Source organism: Ambystoma mexicanum, chromosome 3q (genome assembly GCF_040938575.1).
Source record: "Ambystoma mexicanum isolate Mex_15411 chromosome 3q, UKY_AmexF1_1, whole genome shotgun sequence".
Classification (NCBI taxonomy): Eukaryota; Metazoa; Chordata; class Amphibia; order Caudata; family Ambystomatidae; genus Ambystoma; species Ambystoma mexicanum.
In genome coordinates, this window is record NC_090926.1 from 771,768,315 (window position 1) to 771,787,224 (window position 18,910).

Below are 18,910 nucleotides of genomic sequence, written 5' to 3' on the forward strand. Positions count from 1 at the left end.
TGCTTGAGAGTGTGTGCTGAGTTCGGGGGTGGGGGGTTCGGGTCTGTATGGGTGCATGTTTGAGAGTGTGTGTGCTGAGTAGGGGGGTGGGGGGTTCGGGTCTGTATGGGTGCATGTTTGAGAGTGTGCTGATTTGGGGGGTGGGGGGTTTGGGTCTGTACGGGTGCATGCTTGAGAGTGTGCTGATTTGGGGGGTGGGGGGTTTGGGTCGGTATGGGTGCATGTTTGAGAGAGTGCTGATTTGGGGGGTGGGGGGTTTGGGTCTGTATTGGTGCATGTTTGAGAGTGTGCTGATTTGGGGTGGGGGTTTGGGTTTGTATGGGTGCAAGGTGTATGCTTGAGAGTGTGTGCTGAGTTGGGGGTGGGGGTTCGGGTCTGTATGGGTGCATGTTTGAGAGTGTGCTGATTTGTGGGGTGGAGGTTTGGGTCTGTATGGGTGCATGTTTGAGAGTGTGTGTGCTGAGTTGGGGGTGGGGGGGTCGGGTCCGTATGGGTGCAAGGTGTATGCTTGAGAGTGTGTGCTGAGTTGGGGGGTGGGGGGTTCAGGTCTGTATGTGTGCATGTTTGAGAGTGTGTGTGCTGAGTTGGGGGTGGGGGGTTCGGGTCTGTATGGGTGCATGTTTGAGAGTGTGTGTGCTGAGCTGCGGGGTGGGGGGTTCGGGTCTGTATGGGTGCATGGTGTATGCTTGAGAGTGTGTGCTCAGTTGGGGGGGTGGGGGGTTCGGGTCTGTATGGGTGCATGTTTGAGAGTGTGTGTGCTCAGTTGGGGGGTGGGGAGTTCGTGTCTGTATGGGCGCATGTTTGAGAGTGTGCTGATTTGGGGGGTGGGGGGTTTGGGTCTGTATGGGTGCATGCTTGAGAGTGTGTGTGCTGAGTTGGGGGTGGGGGGTTCGGGTCTGTATGGGTGCAAGGTGTATGCTTGAGAGTGTGTGCTGAGTTAGGGGGTGGGGGGTTCGGGTCTGTATGGGTGCATGTTTGAGAGTGTGTGTGCTAAGTAGGGGGGTGGGGGGTTCGGGTCTGTATGGATGCATGTTTGAGAGTGTGCTGATTTGGGGGGTGGGGGGTTTGGGTCTGTATGGGTGCATGCTTGAGAGTGTGCTGATTTGGGGGGTGGGGGGTTTGGGTCGGTATGGGTGCATGTTTGAGAGAGTGCTGATTTGGGGGGTGGGGGGTTTGGGTCTGTATTGGTGCATGTTTGAGAGTGTGCTGATTTGGGGGTGGGGGTTTGGGTTTGTATGGGTGCAAGGTGTATGCTTGAGAGTGTGTGCTGAGTTGGGGGTGGGGGTTCGGGTCTGTATGGGTGCATGTTTGAGAGTGTGCTGATTTGTGGGGTGGAGGTTTGGGTCTGTATGGGTGCATGTTTGAGAGTGTGTGTGCTGAGTTGGGGGGTGGGGGGGTCGGGTCTGTATGGGTGCAAGGTGTATGCTTGAGAGTGTGTGCTGAGTTGGGGGGTGGGGGGTTCAGGTCTGTATGTGTGCATGTTTGAGAGTGTGTGTGCTGAGTTGGGGGTGGGGGGTTCGGGTCTGTATGGGTGCATGTTTGAGAGTGCTGATTTGGGGGCTGGGGTTTCGGGTCTGTATGGGTGCATGTTTGAGAGTGTGTGTGCTGAGCTGCGGGGTGGGGGGTTCGGGTCTGTATGGGTGCATGGTGTATGCTTGAGAGTGTGTGCTCAGTTGGGGGGGTGGGGGGTTCGTGTCTGTATGGGTGCATGTTTGAGAGTGTGCTGATTTGGGGGGTGGGGGGTTTGGGTCTGTATGGGTGCATGCTTGAGAGTGTGTGTGCTGAGTTGGGGGGTGGGGGGTTCGGGTCTGTATGGGTGCAAGGTGTATGCTTGAGAGTGTGTGCTGAGTTGGGGGGTGGGGGGTTCGGGTCTGTATGGGTGCATGTTTGAGAGTGTGTGTGCTGAGTTGGGGGGTGGGGGGTTCGGGTCTGTATGGGTGCATGTTTGAGAGTGCTGATTTGGGGAGTGGGGGGTTCGGGTCCGTATGGGTGCATGTTTGAGAGTGTGTGTGCTGAGTTGGGGGAGGGGGGTTCGGGTCTGTATGGGTGCATGGTGTATGCTTGAGAGTGTGTGTGCTGAGTTGGGGTATTGGGGGGGTCAGGTGTGCATGAATGTTTGTTTTTGTATGTTTGTGCTGTGTATGTTGATATGCATGTATGGGTGCATGCTTCAGAGTTTGTGTGCTGAGTGTGGGGGTTTGGGTCTGTATTGGTGCATGTTTGAGAGTGTGTGTGCTGAGTTGGGGGGTGGGGGGTTCGGGTCTGTATGGGTGCATGTTTGAGAGTGTGCTGATTTGGGGGTGGGGGCTTCAGGTCTGTATGGGTGCATGGTGTATGCTTGAGAGTGTGTGGTGAGTTGGGGGGTTCGGGGGTTCGGGTCTGTATGGGTGCATGCTTGAGAGTGTGTTTGGGGCATAGTGTTTGGTTGGGGGTGAGGGGAGCCATGGGGCATAGTGTTTAGTTGGGGGTGAGAGGGGCATGGGGCATAGTGTTTGGTTGGGGGTGGGAGCCATGGGGCATAGTGTTTGGTTGGGGGTGAGGGGCCATGGGGCATAGTGTTTGGTTGGGGGTGAGGGCCATGGGGCATAGTGTTTGGTTGGGGGTGGGAGCCATGGGGCATAGTGTTTGGTTGGGGGTGAGGGGCCATGGGGCATAGTGTTTGGTTGGGGGTGAGGGACAGTGGGCATAGTGTTTGGTTGGGGGTGAGGGGGCCATGGGGCATAGTGTTTGGTTGGGGGTGGGAGCTATGGGGCATAGTGTTTGGTCGGGGGTGAGGGGGCCATGGGGCATAGTGTTTGGTTGGGGGTGAGGGACAGTGGGCATAGTGTTTGCTTGGGGGATGAGGGACAGGGGGCATAGTGTTTGGTTGGGGGTGGGAGCCATGGGGCATAGTGTTTGGTTGGGGGTGAGGGGGCCATGGGGCATAGTGTTTGGTTGGGGGTGAGTGACAGGGGGCATAGTGTTTGGTTGGGGGTGGGAGCCATGGGGCATAGTGTTTGGTTGGGGGTGAGGGACAGTGGGCATAGTGTTTGCTTGGGGGGTGAGGGACAGTGGGCATAGTGTTTGCTTGAGGGTGAGGAACAGGGGGCATAGTGTTTGGTTGGGGGTGAGGGGGCATGTGGCATAGTGTTTGCTTGGGGGGTGAGGGACAGGGGGCATAGTGTTTGGTTGGGGGTGGGAGCTATGGGGCATAGTGTTTGGTTGGGTGTGAGGGGGCCATGGGGCATAGTGTTTGGTTGGGGGTGAGGGACAGTGGGCATCGTGTTTGCTTGGGGGGTGAGGGACAGGGGGCATAGTGTTTGGTTGGGCGTGGGAGCCATGGGGCATAGTGTTTGGTTGGGGGTGAGGGGGCCATGGGGCATAGTGTTTGGTTGGGGGTGAGGGACAGGGGGCATAGTGTTTGGTTGGGGGTGGGAGCTATGGGGCATAGTGTTTGGTCGGGGGTGAGGGGGCCATGGGGCATAGTGTTTGGTTGGGGGTGAGGGACAGTGGGCATAGTGTTTGCTTGGGGGTGAGGGACAGTGGGCATAGTGTTTGCTTGGGGGGTGAGGGACAGTGGACATAGTGTTTGGTTGGGGGTGAGGGGGCCATGGGGCATAGTGTTTGGTTGGGGGTGAGGGACATTGGGCATAGTGTTTGCTTGGGGGGTGAGGGACAGGGGGCATAGTGTTTGGTTGAGGGTGGGAGCCATGGGGCATAGTGTTTGGTTGGGGGTGAGGGGGCCATGGGGCATAGTTAATGGTTGGGGGTGAGGGGGCCATGGGGCATAATGTTTGGTCGGGGTGAGGGACAGGGGGCATAGTATTTGGTTGGGGGTGGGAGCCATAGGGCATAGTGTTTGGTTGGGGGTGAGGGGGCCATGGGGCATAGTGTTTAGTTGGGGGTGAGGGGGGCATGGGGCATAGTGTTTGCTTGGGGGGTGAGGGACAGGGGGCATAGTGTTTGGTTGGGGGTGGGAGCCATGGAGCATAGTGTTTGGTTGGGGGTGAGGGGGCCATGGGGCATAGTGTTTAGTTGGGGGTGAGGGGGCCATGGGGCATAGTGTTTGGTTGGGGGTGGGAGCCATGGGGCATAGTGTTTGGTTGGGGGTGAGGGGGCCATGGGGCATAGTGTTTGGTTGGGGATGGGAGCCATGGGGCATAGTGTTGCACTCTAAGAGTGAACTCAATAATAAAGCTAAAACAGGCACAGTTAGATGTACATCCTTTGCTTTTTTGAGGAAACCTGACTCAACGAAGGCCATACTCCTCTTGGGCAACCCAAACAGCAAACTATAGCAGTCCAAAATAACAGAATGTCCAATCAAGGGTCAATAAAATATATATAATTTAATTAAACAGATGATATACAATAACTAAATCGAAATAAATGATAACAATGGAAAATGTATAGTACAAAATGTAAGTTTGAAATGCAATAAAAATCGTTACCCCTCAAAAACATATTCTTTTTCCATGTGTTTAATACAAATTGGGGATTGAAAAAGCCTCCTGACATGTCCCGCCTACCGCCCCGCCCACTTTTACTTTTCGGCCCACTATAGCCCTCATGTAAGGTACTTTCAGCCCTCTGTCAAAATCAGTTGTGCACCCGAGCCCTAGAACCATGACCATCCTGCTACACGACGAATGCAGTGCCCCCTGGAGGTCCCAGACAGCAATGAATGGCACCTTTCCTACTTTCTACACACAATTGTGCAAACACGACATCCAAGTAACCTCAGACGATATACCAGAGGCGCTCTTACTGATCCAACTCCCAAAGCTCACTGCTGGCCAGAAGGTTTCCTGATCTGCCTATAACTGTGGAAGAACTAAGAGAAGCAATTACCTCCATCTCCACCAGCAACACACCTGGAAGTGATGGGCTTCCAGCAGTATTTTATGAGGCATACTGATCCACCTTGTCCCTGGAACTTTTAAAGGTCTTTGAAGAGGCATACGATAGGGACATACTCCCGGCCAGCATGCGGGAGACACTGGTGATATCTATCCCCAAGCCAGAGAAACCAATGGAGAAGTGCAACTTATATCGCCCTCTCGCTATATTAAATTACAACGTGAATATACTTACCACAGTGCTGGCTGCGCGCCTCTGTAAAATTATCCCTACAAATTACATGCAGATCAAACTGGGTTTGTGCCTGGTTGCAACAATACCCTGAACCGCCATTGATTACAACACATCATTGATCAAACCACCCCTCACACTGAACACTACGTGGTGATGTCTCTAGATGCCATGAAGGCTTTTGACTCAGTCTATTCGGAGTGGATGGTCGCTGCTTTACAAGGTTTTGGGTTCGGGGAGACCTTCATTCGCTGGGTGACACTACTGTACGCATCCCCAATGGCCAGAGTGAAATCGGGCAGGCAGATATCATAGACATGGAGTATAGAAAGGGGGACTTGCCAGGGATGTCCACTTCCCCCATGCAATACATACTGGCTCTAGAGCCGACGGCTGCATATTTCCACAAAGAATACCTGGAGAGGGGCATTGCAAAAGGTGGATTCAAGCATCTCATATCACTGTACGCCGCTGACATTTTGCTTTATCTATGTAAACCACAATATAACTTGTCTATTGTCCTGAGCGTGCTAGATGAATTTGTAGTGCTATCCGGGATATCCTTTACCACACAGAAATCATGTCTTTTCTGCCTGGCAGGACTTTGCAGGGAGGATGAAGCTAGCCTACCTGATCTGGGGCTGAAGTGAGAGACATATTCCTTTAGATATCTGGCAATCCAAATCACACACATGCCTAAAGACATGCACGCATGTAACATACTGAGGCTAGTAGATGGCGTTAAGAGGTCTATCAATTTGTGGTTTAGGTTACCACTTTCTCTTATGGGCAGGATTGCCATAGTTAAGATGATCATCCTTCCCAGGTGTTCATACACCTTCATGAATGTCCGCTATTACATAGAGACTGTGCTTTTCCGTTCCCTTCATGCCCTCCTTAGGGGCTGCCTGTGGGGCCCAAGGTGACATAGACTGGCACTCAGCACTCTGTGCCTACCCTACAAGGACGGGGCGACGCAATTACCAGGATTGGAGCGTTATAATCTGGCTGCCCAATTACATTTTGTTATGAAATGGCTGTCAGATGACTTTACATCTGAATCCAACTGCTCCAGACACTGGTGAAACCTTCTTGGCTCAAAGAGATTCTATGGCTCCCGAGCTTCAATATTAACCCTCAACCTTTGCTAGTGAAACTGGGCGTGCGGATCTGGTCCAGATCGATACAACTACTATGGATAAGAAATCCTTACTCACGCAAAATCCCAATAGCTGCTGATGTGTGCTCGAACATACAGGAACTAAGTTTTGCAAGACACTGGGAGGAACTAGGCATATCTAACTGGGGTGACATGTATGATAGTGGGACATTCCGTGACTTGGACAGTTTAATACAGCAGGAGGGCCTCCCTAAGGGCCAATTCTTGATGTACATGAGGGTGGTGGAGGTGGCTAGATGCAAATGGAATGTGTGGCCTGCTGAGCCAGAGGAAACTGCGCTCCTGGTCCTGATGTATAACCTGGAAGATGGCTGGAGACCTGTGTCTCGACTGTACGAATGCTTGCTGAATGGGACTAGCACTAGAAACTCCAAATTGAAGGTGTGCTGGGAAACGGCTGTAGGCTCTCACTGACCAACGATGGGAACAATCACTGAGTTTCACCAAGAAGGTGTCCGCAATGCAAGATTTTGACTACTCCAAATTAACGTACTTCATCGTACGTACATTGACCCCCAGCAGAGTGGCTACATTTAATACTAGTTCGAAGTCGTCCTGCCCATGGTGCAACCAGGAGGGTTCCGACCTAATACACATGTTCTGGAAGTGCACGAGGGTGCAGCGTTTCTGGTCCCGAATTGTGCAAGCCTGTACGACGGCTGGTGTTACTAGATACGACTGGAACCCACTCAAATGCTTACTGGGTGCATACCGTAGACCAAGCAAATACAAGCATATTACCAGATTCATGGACCTTGCATGTATACTTGCAAAATGATGATTGGCCATGTCATGGAAGCTTAAAAAGGGCCTGCAATAAACTATATGGTGTCATGATTTTGAAATTTGGTGTGATGCTGAAACTAGTGCGTGGCTTGAGGCATTACAGACACACAATGACAACTTGGATACCGCCTTCAAGGCCTGGAAGATTCTCACCACAGCTATGTTTCATCCATCTGATGATAAACCACCCTGAATGAAATGTAACTCAATAATGAACTTGCATCTTGTAACTATGCACATGCACGGTGCTCCCGAAGGCCTACCCCACCCCGAAACGCCCACTGATTAGACTGTACCGTTTAGGCAAGCCTGATTAGTAGGTAGGAATGTTTGGTCTGGTTTGGCCAAGCAGTATCGTGTTACATCTGCAATGTAGTGCAATGACATGTATGCAATGCTGTAACTTGATTACTAAATGTGAACCTTGATAAGCTGTGACCACAATAACCACGTTATTAAACCGATTTCAAAAATAACCTGATAGCTGTCTGTCTTAGAGTTGGTTGTTTGAATCTGCATGTTTATTTTTCCTTTGCATTCAAACTTTACTTCTCTACATTGAACTGATTGCTCATAACCTTTTTTTCCTTTCTGTATTAAATATGTCTTTTTTATATAAATAAATATGTTTTCATTTCATAAATGGCCTGGCTCTTAGGTATGTGGTCCTATTTATTATGTATAATAACACACATCGCTTGTTGATCTATAAAAATGTTATTTTATTCAGAAGTGTAATGCTAAGCTGTGCTGGATCAACAATTTGCTATTTATTTATTTGTTTATTTATTTATTTGTATTTTTTTAAAGCGCTCACACAGCCCGAGGGCATCGAGGCGCTGTTACAGGGATATGTCTCTTAGTTGCGTATTTATAACGCGCTTAATACCCAGAGGTTTCTAAGCGTGGACCCGGGCATCGAACCAGTGTTACATTGTGCGTCTTGTTTTCAAGGCAAGCACGTAGCCGCTAAGCTATCCCCCTCGGAGCTATGGGCTTGAGAAACAGTTTCTATGTTTTTAATCACACTGTGTAAGCTAAAACACAAAGTAGAACTCTATCCTTGTTTCAAATGTTGGCTTTTTTTCCACAGATTATGCTCTAAATTCTTGACACCCTCCATACCTACCAACACCCCTTTTACATAATATGTTTTCGACAACGTCATGTTCACCGATATCCGCCGTACATAAAGACACAACCAGGTGTTATAAACAACATATTTGTATTAACATTCAAAACAGCAATTTTTATCCAGATTGTATTCACATTAAAATAGTGTGCGTTATCAGTTGCTGTACGAAAATCCTATTGGCTACAAAATGGGTGGTATCAGCAATTACTTCATAGACATACTGTCTTTCAATTGAGTCGATAAGCAAGCATACATAATAGAGAAACGGTACACAAAAATGTATAAAGTTCTGTGTCAAACAGCCATTGTCTTTTAACGCAACGGATAAACATATATAGAAGTACCCTTGCTCGTGAACAATACTCAAGGTAAGAGTTGGGGTGGACCAGTTCAAATATTAAAGCTGGTCCAAAAACTCGCTTTAGCGAAGTGGTTGGTTGCTAAATAGCAGATCCAATCGAGATCCAATCGGTCAAAGACATGTACAAACCATTCACTGTGTTCAGAAATACATAAATGCAAAAAACAGAGATTTATTTTCTCATACGGACTAACATATAGTGCATAGATTTAAAAAAACAGTGCTGTGGATTACAGGATACATGTGCAAAAACAATATTGATTCATCATGACATTACTTAACAAAAGAAAAGTGTAATATATACAACAACCAAAAAGCAAAAACAAATAAACAAAAAAACCAAAAAAGCATAAAAAACTGTATGGTTAGTATACAGATAGGTTTCAATAATTTCATTATTGTTTGACAATATACATGTTGATTTAAGTGAAGAAGTGTTATTCTAAATAAATCCAGAGTAAACAACTAGAAAGAGACAGGAGCGACAAAATAGTTTCCCAAATCTCATTAAATTTCCTAATTTTTGGGTAATTGCTTTTTATGGTTGATATTTCTTCCAATTATGACAATGAAATGTTCCAGGGTCTTGGGGAAAACAAGATATGTTTTAGGCCAACGTGGCAGAAACTGTAGGTACAGAATCTGGTGCAAAGAGGAAACAAACAAACAAGTGTTCCCAGTTCGAGTCACGTTTCGGCGGATTTGCATCAAATTGAGTCTGCCTTCATCAGGGCTCCGCAGGGGCGACCCTGTAGTGTATGTAGAGAAAACTCCAGTGAGTATAGTAATGAGGAACCAATCCTCAGTAGAGCATAATGAAACACAATACATATTCTCAAAACACCATGCTGGCAGCTTACCTGCCGGTGCTTTAGATCCCAAGTACTCGGTTCTGAATCACAGAGGGGCCAGGGGCTGAGCATTAGATTATCCTCCGATGTAAACCTGCTGGGAAGTGTGGAACCTTGCAGTCGAGGATAAACTCTACATCACGATGCTGTGTAGAGGGTAAAGAGCAAAGAAATGGGATGGTGCGTGAGGAACCAGTGCCTAAATCCACACTGCTAGTGGTGGAAACACTTTAAGGCAATGCATAGACAGGGAATTAAATTCCACAATGATGTTGCAGGAGTATATTAAAAAAATTGCAAAAACTGGGTACCTGCTGATCACGACAGGGTGATTCACTGCATGGAGAAGAGGTTGGAAGTGCTATTAGTATTCTCCCTCTTAACTTCGGAGTAGCCAATAGGTTGCTTTGGTCGGATCCTGGAGTGGTCAGGATAACTGGGCAGTGGAAAATGAGAAACAGCGGAGAGGACATGAAGGAACTGGGCAGTTAATGTGAGCCAGTGGTAATCTGGCTGTAAAGCATACATCTATGGGGTTAGGGAGCGTAACCATTCAAAAAATAATGCAGGCGAAAAGTATAAAGAAATCCTGTGAAAGTGCACTGTCAATAGATTAATGTGGCTATATGGAGATGGCATAGATAGCATTAGTAGTGAATTGGAAGTAAGAAAGCAGTGCTCCATGTAGGTAGACACTGTCTGTGCGGTGCCGTGATAGAGTTCGGGGCAAGAAAAATTATTTAAGGATGCATGTTGAGGTGACCACCGGTGTACGTTAGAATACATCTGCAGATTTATCACGGGGGCGGATAAGTTACCTTTCGTGGTGAAAGCACTCACGCGCGTCTCCACATCAGGTGCAGTGCTGGCTGGCTGCGGTGGACTGCTGTTGAGTGTGCTCAGGATGAACGCGGGCACTGGGAGCCAAGGTCTAAATGAACGCGTCCCTAGTAACCACACATGCGTGGAGTGAGTGGCTCCAAAAACGCCGGCCAATCTCGTGGAATCAGGAAGTACTGTGTGGTTGGAGTGTGGACGCGTGCTTTTTTTGGTCTGGTAGTTTATTCAGTTGCCATGGCGACCCGCGCGAAGTGCGGGTCTGCAGACTGGGTGGCTCCACATACGTAGACGGTCCAGTGCTCGTCCTACGTACCGGGTGAGTAGGATCAGCCAAAAGAATTATTGTGCACATATATTTGTGACTGGATGTGACCTGGGTCGCAGGGTGCGTACGTTGTGCCCAAATAAAGAACAATGCATTGGTGGGCAACTGGGGCTGTTGTCAAAACGTGACTTATAATGGCGGCATATGATGGACTGCGCGCTGGTTGCTAGGGCACATATCTCATGGTGACACATTGCCAAGGAGGTATTTTAACGCAACGGAAACTCTGTTGCAGGTTGGCCGCCTTCAGTCGCAATGAGGGTCCCACTGGCGACCTTAAATCGACAAAACCCCCTTTCTGGTTCTTTTGCCAGTAGTTGTCCATTAGCAGGTAGCTGGTGTTGACACATATGTTTGCGATACATAAAAGATTGTTACATGCCCTTCTGTATACCTCTGTTGGTGCTTCAGATAACATTACAGCCTTGGACATATAGTACCCAGATGCTCTTTAAGTAAATACATCAATAATCATTGTACACAGCCAAAGGTGGCTTCACATTAAATTGATTGCTTTTCAACAGGTGTGAATTTTTGTATTTCCTGCATGTAAGTGCAAATACATATTAAAACATCTACAGTCTCAATCCTCATAGCTCAGTGTATGGGGCCCCATGCACGATGCTCTACCATACTGTTTTTGATATACTTTATCCCTCACTTGCAAACTGTTTTCTCAATGATGCTTCGAACACACATCGGACAACGGCATCTAAACTGCTTCATTTTCAAAAGGGGGTTACTCGCCGATTGTATAGCCCACAATGTTTTAGTTACATATCGTTCGCCCCCATTCCCAACCCTTAGCTGTGTTAGCGACTGTATCAGCCGCATCATTTCTACAAGGCATTTAGAGCTCCACATGTGACATATTTTACATAGCAAATTATCTGTGTAAAATATTTCCAAACATTCGTGAGCATACTGTCGGGGATCATCAATTTTGTGCCCTGAGCACCATCTGTGAAAGTGTTATGATATGATATGATATGGCATTTGTAACGCGCCTATACACAAGTGTTTCAAGGCGCAAAGAGGCAGGGAGGGGGGAACAGAGGGAAGACAGACAGCGATCCTACTAGGCCAGGTATCATTCAGATCGCGCAAGTGCATGGGTAGGGGGAAGGGAAAAGTGCAAGGGGAAAGGGAGGGGAATTTAGAAGCGTGCCCAATAGCTTCTGTGTAAAAGTTGGATTTAGATGTATGCCCAATAGCTTCCATGTGAGAGTTGAATTTAGAAGTGTGCCCAATAGCCTCTATGCACCCTCTTCTTAAGAAACCCTCTTCCAACCCCTCCTGCCTGGCTAACTATGGCCCAATCTCCATCACTCCCTTCCTGGGCAAACTCCTGGAGAAACTGGCCATCTCCCAGCTTAATCTCCATGCTGAATATGTTGGTAGTCTTCATGACCATCAGTCTGGCCTCAGAGCTGCCAGAAGCACAGAAACTGCTCTCCTGAATATCCATGAGGACCTGCTCTTGAACCTTGACTCCAACACTCTGTGTGTTCTCATTTTGCTCGATTTCTCTTCTGCCTTTGATACTGTCAACCATGCCATCCTGCTCAACCGTCTCCGTGATAACCTGGGTATCACTGGTCAGGCTCTGGCGTGGCAGACCTCTTTCCTCTCCAATCGACCCTCCCAAGTCCAACTGTGGTCCTTCCTCTCTGACATCTTTTTCTCTACCTGTGGTGTCCCCCAGGGATCTAACCTCTCTCCCTGGCTGTTCAACTAGTATCTCTCCTTGCCCACTGCATCGCCGCTCTCTGCCCCAACTTTCAGTGCTATGCAGATGATACCCAGCTCATTTTCAGGCTACCCTCGGCCTCCTCCTCTCCTTCCCTCATCTCTGACATTTTCACCACGATGGCCGTAAAACCTTGGATGGCCAGAATATCAATCCAGGTCACAGTTGATGTAACCACATCATCTTCAATGCTATCAGTTTCCATTAGCGAAACACAAGCCTTACATAAACTATTATCATGATCTTTTGCATTTTCAATTTGGTTTGAACAGCAAACACAATAATTATTCATAGTCTCAGCTACAGCTTGGCTCTCCTCACCACCGTCCACTTTATCGGTCAAGGCTGTAAACAAAACAGAGGTGCATGGTTTTAACTACGGCTACAAAACTTACGCCCTACAAAACATAAATGCTCGCTTTGAAATATACCTACCGGATAACAGGCCATCAGATAGCCAGGGCACTTAAACCCCCATTTTTCCTGAGGTCTCAGTGGGACGGGGTCACTCTCCTGCCTCATAGCTGCATCCACATGCAGAAACATAGATTCATATTCACTGTTTTCAGAGCCCACATCGGTCGCTGATGGTAGCCCAGACTCCACGACCAGCGGCTGGTCTGGAATCACGTCGTCACCATCCAAGATCGCCATTTCCAGATTAGCAACTGATATGGGTGCATGCAGCTTAATGTTTTGAATGTAATCTCCAAAAGACTGGCCTGTTAACCGTAACAGTGAGCAGTAGCTTGCTGTCGATAGAGGGGGTAGACATGTTCTTGCAGAGCTCACCGGCCTCACGATCCACCAAGTCCTGAGCGGCCTCCAGCTCATCACCCCCATTAGAAAATAAGGAGTATTACTATCCTCTGAACCCCCTGTGCTTCCTCTGGGTGTTTTCCCCTCGTCGTAACTGTAGCTGTTCATAATCGCTGTTTCCTAAATGTTATGCCTGATAACCCCAGAAAAGCTGAAAGAGCGCACGTGTTTCCCAGGCCTACCACAAGGCTATATAACGGCACTGTAAACCCCTCTCCTGGCCCCACCATAGCCTTAGAAACGTCCCAGACCTATTTATAGCTCGATCATTTTATATCAAATCAATGTCCATCTATACTCGCTAGCCTGTGTCATTGGAATTATAAAATCATTGCGTCATCTATACTATCTATAGAATTTATATCTGTTTCCTATAACCTTGGGTCGGAACCCTTCTGCCGCATCATCAATGCGTCACTCTGCAAAACCCTAGGTTCACAGTCCCCATCTTCAGAGCTCACTTCGCCCTCAAAAGTCATCCAGGCACCACCACCAACCGCTGCGTCAATGTTTACATCATTTTTATATAGAAATGTAATTCACTTTAAATCAAATCATCTCAAAATAATATCAAAACATTTTGATAACTGTTTTATACCCACTTTATATCAAATATAAATTTGATATCAAATCGATTTCGTTTTTGATATCATGTTCATATCAAATTTATATTCACTTTATATCAAATCCATATCAAAAGGGGGGGACTAAGACTGCAAACAGGGGGAGTTCCCACCTGTCAAAATGTTGATGCGCACAAAAGGGGGACACATGCACTACTCACAAGCATGTTGGGCTGGCTCTTCAGGCATTGCCTTAGTATTAGTGATTACTTTGTCTTTGGCAAATATATTATTTTAATTATCAGTCACTCATACACACACGATAAACAACAACAGTGGGAACGGACCACGTACCTCTGCATCGCGGGCTGGCTCATTCTATGTCAAGACAGGAGGCCAATTATGCTTCAACTTCTTTAATATTACTCTTCAGCAGATTCAACAAAATAACAGAAAAAACAGTGAAAATGATTCTTTCACTACTAATTTTTTCTTTCTTTTTTTCTTTGCCTTTAGAACTACATGTCCTTCTGTCTCTGTAGTCCCTGCCAGTGACTACCCAGTCCATATATCACTTCCTGTCCTATGACTCCTCCTTTTCTTTACCTGCTCTTCAGCAAGATAAGTAGATATTTTCTTAGCTCAGAGTCAATATCAAATATTAATTGAATTAATGTTGTGTATTACATTCAAGCAGGAGTCTGCTCCACCATACCACCATACCGCGGGATAGAGGAGGGACACCAGATAGCTCACCGCATAGGCACAATACAAGCACTGACTAAAAGTGCACGCCGGCACAGAGGACCCCGGCCACGGGGACTGGTTCAATAAACAAGCGAGCGGCAGGGTGACCTGCCTCTTCGCATATAGGCTGCACAGTGGGACGTTGGAAGAAGGGGTACAACCACCCCACCAGAGGAGTTGGGGGTGAGGGATAGCCCACAAAGCCGCAAGCAGGCCAGGAATACAAAACACACTTAGGAGAAATCAAATAACAGCACCCCGATGCAAGGGATCAAAGGCGGACACGTACCCAGCACAAACAGGAAGGAAGGCCACAAAGGAACTTAGAGTCCTCCCCAGGGGCAGGAAATGCAGAAGGGGCCTCAATCTACAGGAAACAAAGAGGCAATAATGCCTGCCGCTTGCTATATTGGGCAAGGGCACCCGCCGGCCCATGAGAACAGAGGAAAGGCGTGCACCTCACAGATAAAAAAATAAAAAATAAAAATAAAAAATAACGGCAAGTTGCACATATGCAAGGGGATGCGCTATACCCCCGCCTGAAATCAGCAGACGCAGAGGCCGACTTACACACCAAGACTGGGGCAAGCCCCCAATACCAGCACGATGGTGAAGGGCCAACAGAAGATTGACCACTTTGCGGCTCCAAAGCAAAAAATTACCAAAACAGGAATCTCACACATCATTGGAAGGGAAGGTACAAAAGGTAGGGAAGGATGTGTCTCTACATGCGGGCGGACCTGCGCAAAACCAGAGAGAGGGTGACGGAGGTGGAACAACATGTGAGTGCGGTGGAGGACGACCTATCCACGCTCAAGAACCAGGTGTGAGGGCTCATTGGAGCGACACGGCGGCTTAAAATGAGGGTGGCTTAAGATGCGGAAGTCCGTTCCCTCCGTAATAATATACGCCTGGTAGGGGTCCGGGAAGGCTGCGAGGGACCCAGCACCAAATTGTACGTGGAAAAGCTGATAATGGAGTCCCTGCGCCCAAAAGGTATAACGAAACTCTTCACAATTGAGAGAGCACACCATGTACCAGGAAGACCACCGCGGCCAGGGGGACAGCCCAGGGTGATCATCGCCAACATTTTGAACTTTAGAGATAGGGACACAGTACTGAAGATGGCACGAAAAGCTGGATTCATCGAGGTGGACAACGCCAGAATACTGATTTTTCCAGACTTTACACAGGAGGTGCAGAAACAGAATAGATCGTTTGACTCAGTCCATCGCAGACTGCGGGAACTAAATCTCTGCTACATGACTCTGCCTCGATGCCCCCGGGCTGAAGTGCGCTCTATAAATCTGAATAAATAAATAATGACAATCTTCCCAGCGAAACTGAAAGTAATGGATGGAGGCCTGTCCCTTATATTCACCTCTCCAAAGGATGCTTGGGAATGGTTGGATGGGAAAGGCCCTGAGCAAAGGGCAAAGGACCCGGATGACCGGCAACAGAAGGAGTAAAGGTGACCCCCAATGTCCAGGCCTACCTTATCAGGTCACTGGGGGGCTCTAAAAGCCAAGCCCAATGCCGCGAGGAAACAAGGAAGGGAACGGTGCTCACCACAAGGTAAAGGTGACTGAGAAATGTGGAGGTGGCTGGGACGGTAAGACATCTCAGCCCACCCCGGAATCGGGACCCGTCCAACACATCACACAAGAGATGCGAGTTGGAGGTTCTTCCCGGTTGATACAGGTTGAAGGGAATGCACCTGAGGAGTTGGCCTCAGAAATGTGGTACAGCCAATAGGAAATGATACCGACACCGACACCAACAAGGGTTACCCACCTTAAAATGGGCACATGGAATGTGCGAGGGCTGGAGAACAGAGGGGAGAGAATCACCTCCGGGGGGTAGCTGAAAGAATTGGAATCTAAATGGGGGGGCAGAGTGTATGGCTCCTCATATTCCACATACACAGGAGGACTGTTGATCTGGGTGGTGGCCGGGGTCCCCATACAGATATAACAAACAATAGGGGATTCAGAGGGCAGTACAATAGCCTTGGTAGGCCAATAGGAAGGGCAGGATATCTGTGTAATAAACTCCTACGACCCAAACACAAATGACAAATCCTACGTCGCCTCAGATATGGATCTCATGAGAGGACAGAGAGCGGGACTATTCATTTGGGCGGGGGGATTTTAACTGCGTATTCGACCCGATACTGAAAGCACAGTGAAAGGGGGCATAACAAAACCACAGGCCTGGGACGTTTTTAATTAGTTATAGACAAGATGGACCTCGTAGAAATCTGGAGGGGAAACTCATGGATCAGAGAGGGAATACTCCTTCCAGTCAGGGTTACACAGGTCTTTTTCTAGACTGGACTACTTATTCGTAGGGAAAGAGAGATTCCACCGATTCCATGACCCAAGGTACCTAGATAGGGCTATATCGGATCACTCACCGCTAGTCACTGAGATTGCAGGTATAGGCGCCCAGCGCATGAGGCAGGGACCTCTACGGGATGTAGCCAATACACAGACCATAAGAGAAGCGATCACGGCATTCTTTGAAACTAACAAGGGCCGTGTGGAAGATATGGGAGTGCTGTGGGAGACATTTAAGGTGACATTAAGACGAGTATGCAAATCACAGACAGTGAGTGTCCGGAGATCCCTAGACAACACTATTAAATGCCTAGAAATGGAAATATGTCAACTGGAGGTTGAACAGGAAGGGGGTCGGCAGGTGGGGGAAGAGCTGTCAGAGAAACTCAGCCTCCATAAGGGAGCCTTGAAACCATTAGAGCAGTTTGATAGAGGCACATACACGACCAAGATCCATGAGGAAAGGGACAATGCAGGGAGGCTACTGGCCTGCTTAATCAAACGGGAAACACCAGGAGGGGCCATCACGCAAATAAGGGACTCAGAGGGAAGCCTGGTGACATCACAAAGGGGGATAAATGAGGTCTTCCCGAGTTACTACCAACATCTACATTAGTCCAAAAAGACATACTCGGACCAAGAAGTCTCAGATCTGTTAGAGTTGGTGCACATGCCCAGGCTGGATGAAGGGTATAGAGAGAGTCTGGATTTACCAATAGAGGAGATGGAGATACTGGGGGGAATCAAATTGATGCAGATGAACAAAGCACCAGGTAGCAATGGCTTCCATGTGGAATTCTACCAAACATTCACAGATATTCTAGTCCCCCAATTGAAACAAGTCTATGACCAAGCACTCCAAAAGGGATTGCTACTGGAGTCAATGAGGAAGGCGGTAATCAAAGTCCTGTTTAAAAAAGGAGGGATCCACAACATTACACGTCATACAGACCCATTTAACTGCTAAATATTGACACAAAGATTTTGAGGAAAGTGATAGTGAATAGACTAGCAAGGGTGATGCCCGGATCGATGTCATTGGAGTTACAAAGGGCAAGGGATACAAAGGTGTAACTAGCAGATGGCACACAAAGAAACTGCCAAGCAAGACCCACAGAGGTCTGCGAAAGGTGGCTTGCATTGGAGGTTGGCATCCAGCCCATGTGGCCTTTTCTGTTGCCCCTGCTGGTCAGAAAGGCTACCATCATCGAACGGAAGTAAACAAGAAGATTTACAAGATTGGTCAAGGTTACCACACGAAGGACGGCAAAGTGATAAAGAACAATGCATCTACTGACTACGACTTGCCTGTCAAGAGTATTAACCCCCTGAGTGGCTTTGTGCACTACGGTGAGGTGACTAATGACTTCATCATGCTAAAGGGCTATGTAATCGGGACCAAGAAGCGAGTACGTACTCTGAGAAAGTCACTTCTGGTACAGGCTAGCCGACGTGCCCTAGAGAAGATTGACCTCAAGTTTATTGACACCACCTCAAAGTTCGGCCATCGCCGTTTCTAGGCTATGGAGGAAAAGAAGGCTTTCATGGGACCACTCAAGAAGGACCGTGTCACCAAAAAGGAGACTGCTTAGATCTTTGTGCCTCTAATGTGGTGCTTTTGTCTGATTTGGAAAAAAAACATTATTTAAAAAAAAAAAAATGTGGATTCGTAGGGGGAAGAGACACAGGGATGAAACTCTGCAGGGTACACCATGTGATGGACCTAGTCAAAAATTCGAACAGAGAGCTGGCTTTGATGGCAGTTGATGCGGTCAAGGCCTTTGATTCGCTGGAATGGCCATGGCTCTTTTAGGTGTTGGAGGCATGTGGTATAGGTGAAGGAATGTTGAAATGGTTGCGGATGTTATATAACTCACCCCATGGCAAGGGTAAAAACAGGGGGATGGGTCTCGCAAAAGTGGCACTTGGAGAGGGGCACACGCCAGGGACCCCGGTCTCTACCATCATATTTGCCTTGGCGTTGGAACCGCTGGCAAGATGCATTCGGTCATACATCAGAGAAATGAACATACAGGCAGGAGGGGTGATGCACAATATATCGCTCTATGCAGACGATGTGTTGCTCTTTATAGACAACCCACGACACAACATCCCGGTAATCCTGGATGTCCTAGGCAATTTCC

The 18,910-nt window shown here is 48.0% G+C and overlaps 1 pseudogene; it reads left to right on the forward strand.

The window, feature by feature from the left end:
* Window positions 1-17,436: 17,436 nt before the first annotated feature.
* On the forward strand, window positions 17,437-18,373 carry LOC138448011 (large ribosomal subunit protein uL3 pseudogene; annotated as a pseudogene).
* The last annotated feature ends 537 nt before the right edge of the window (window positions 18,374-18,910 follow it).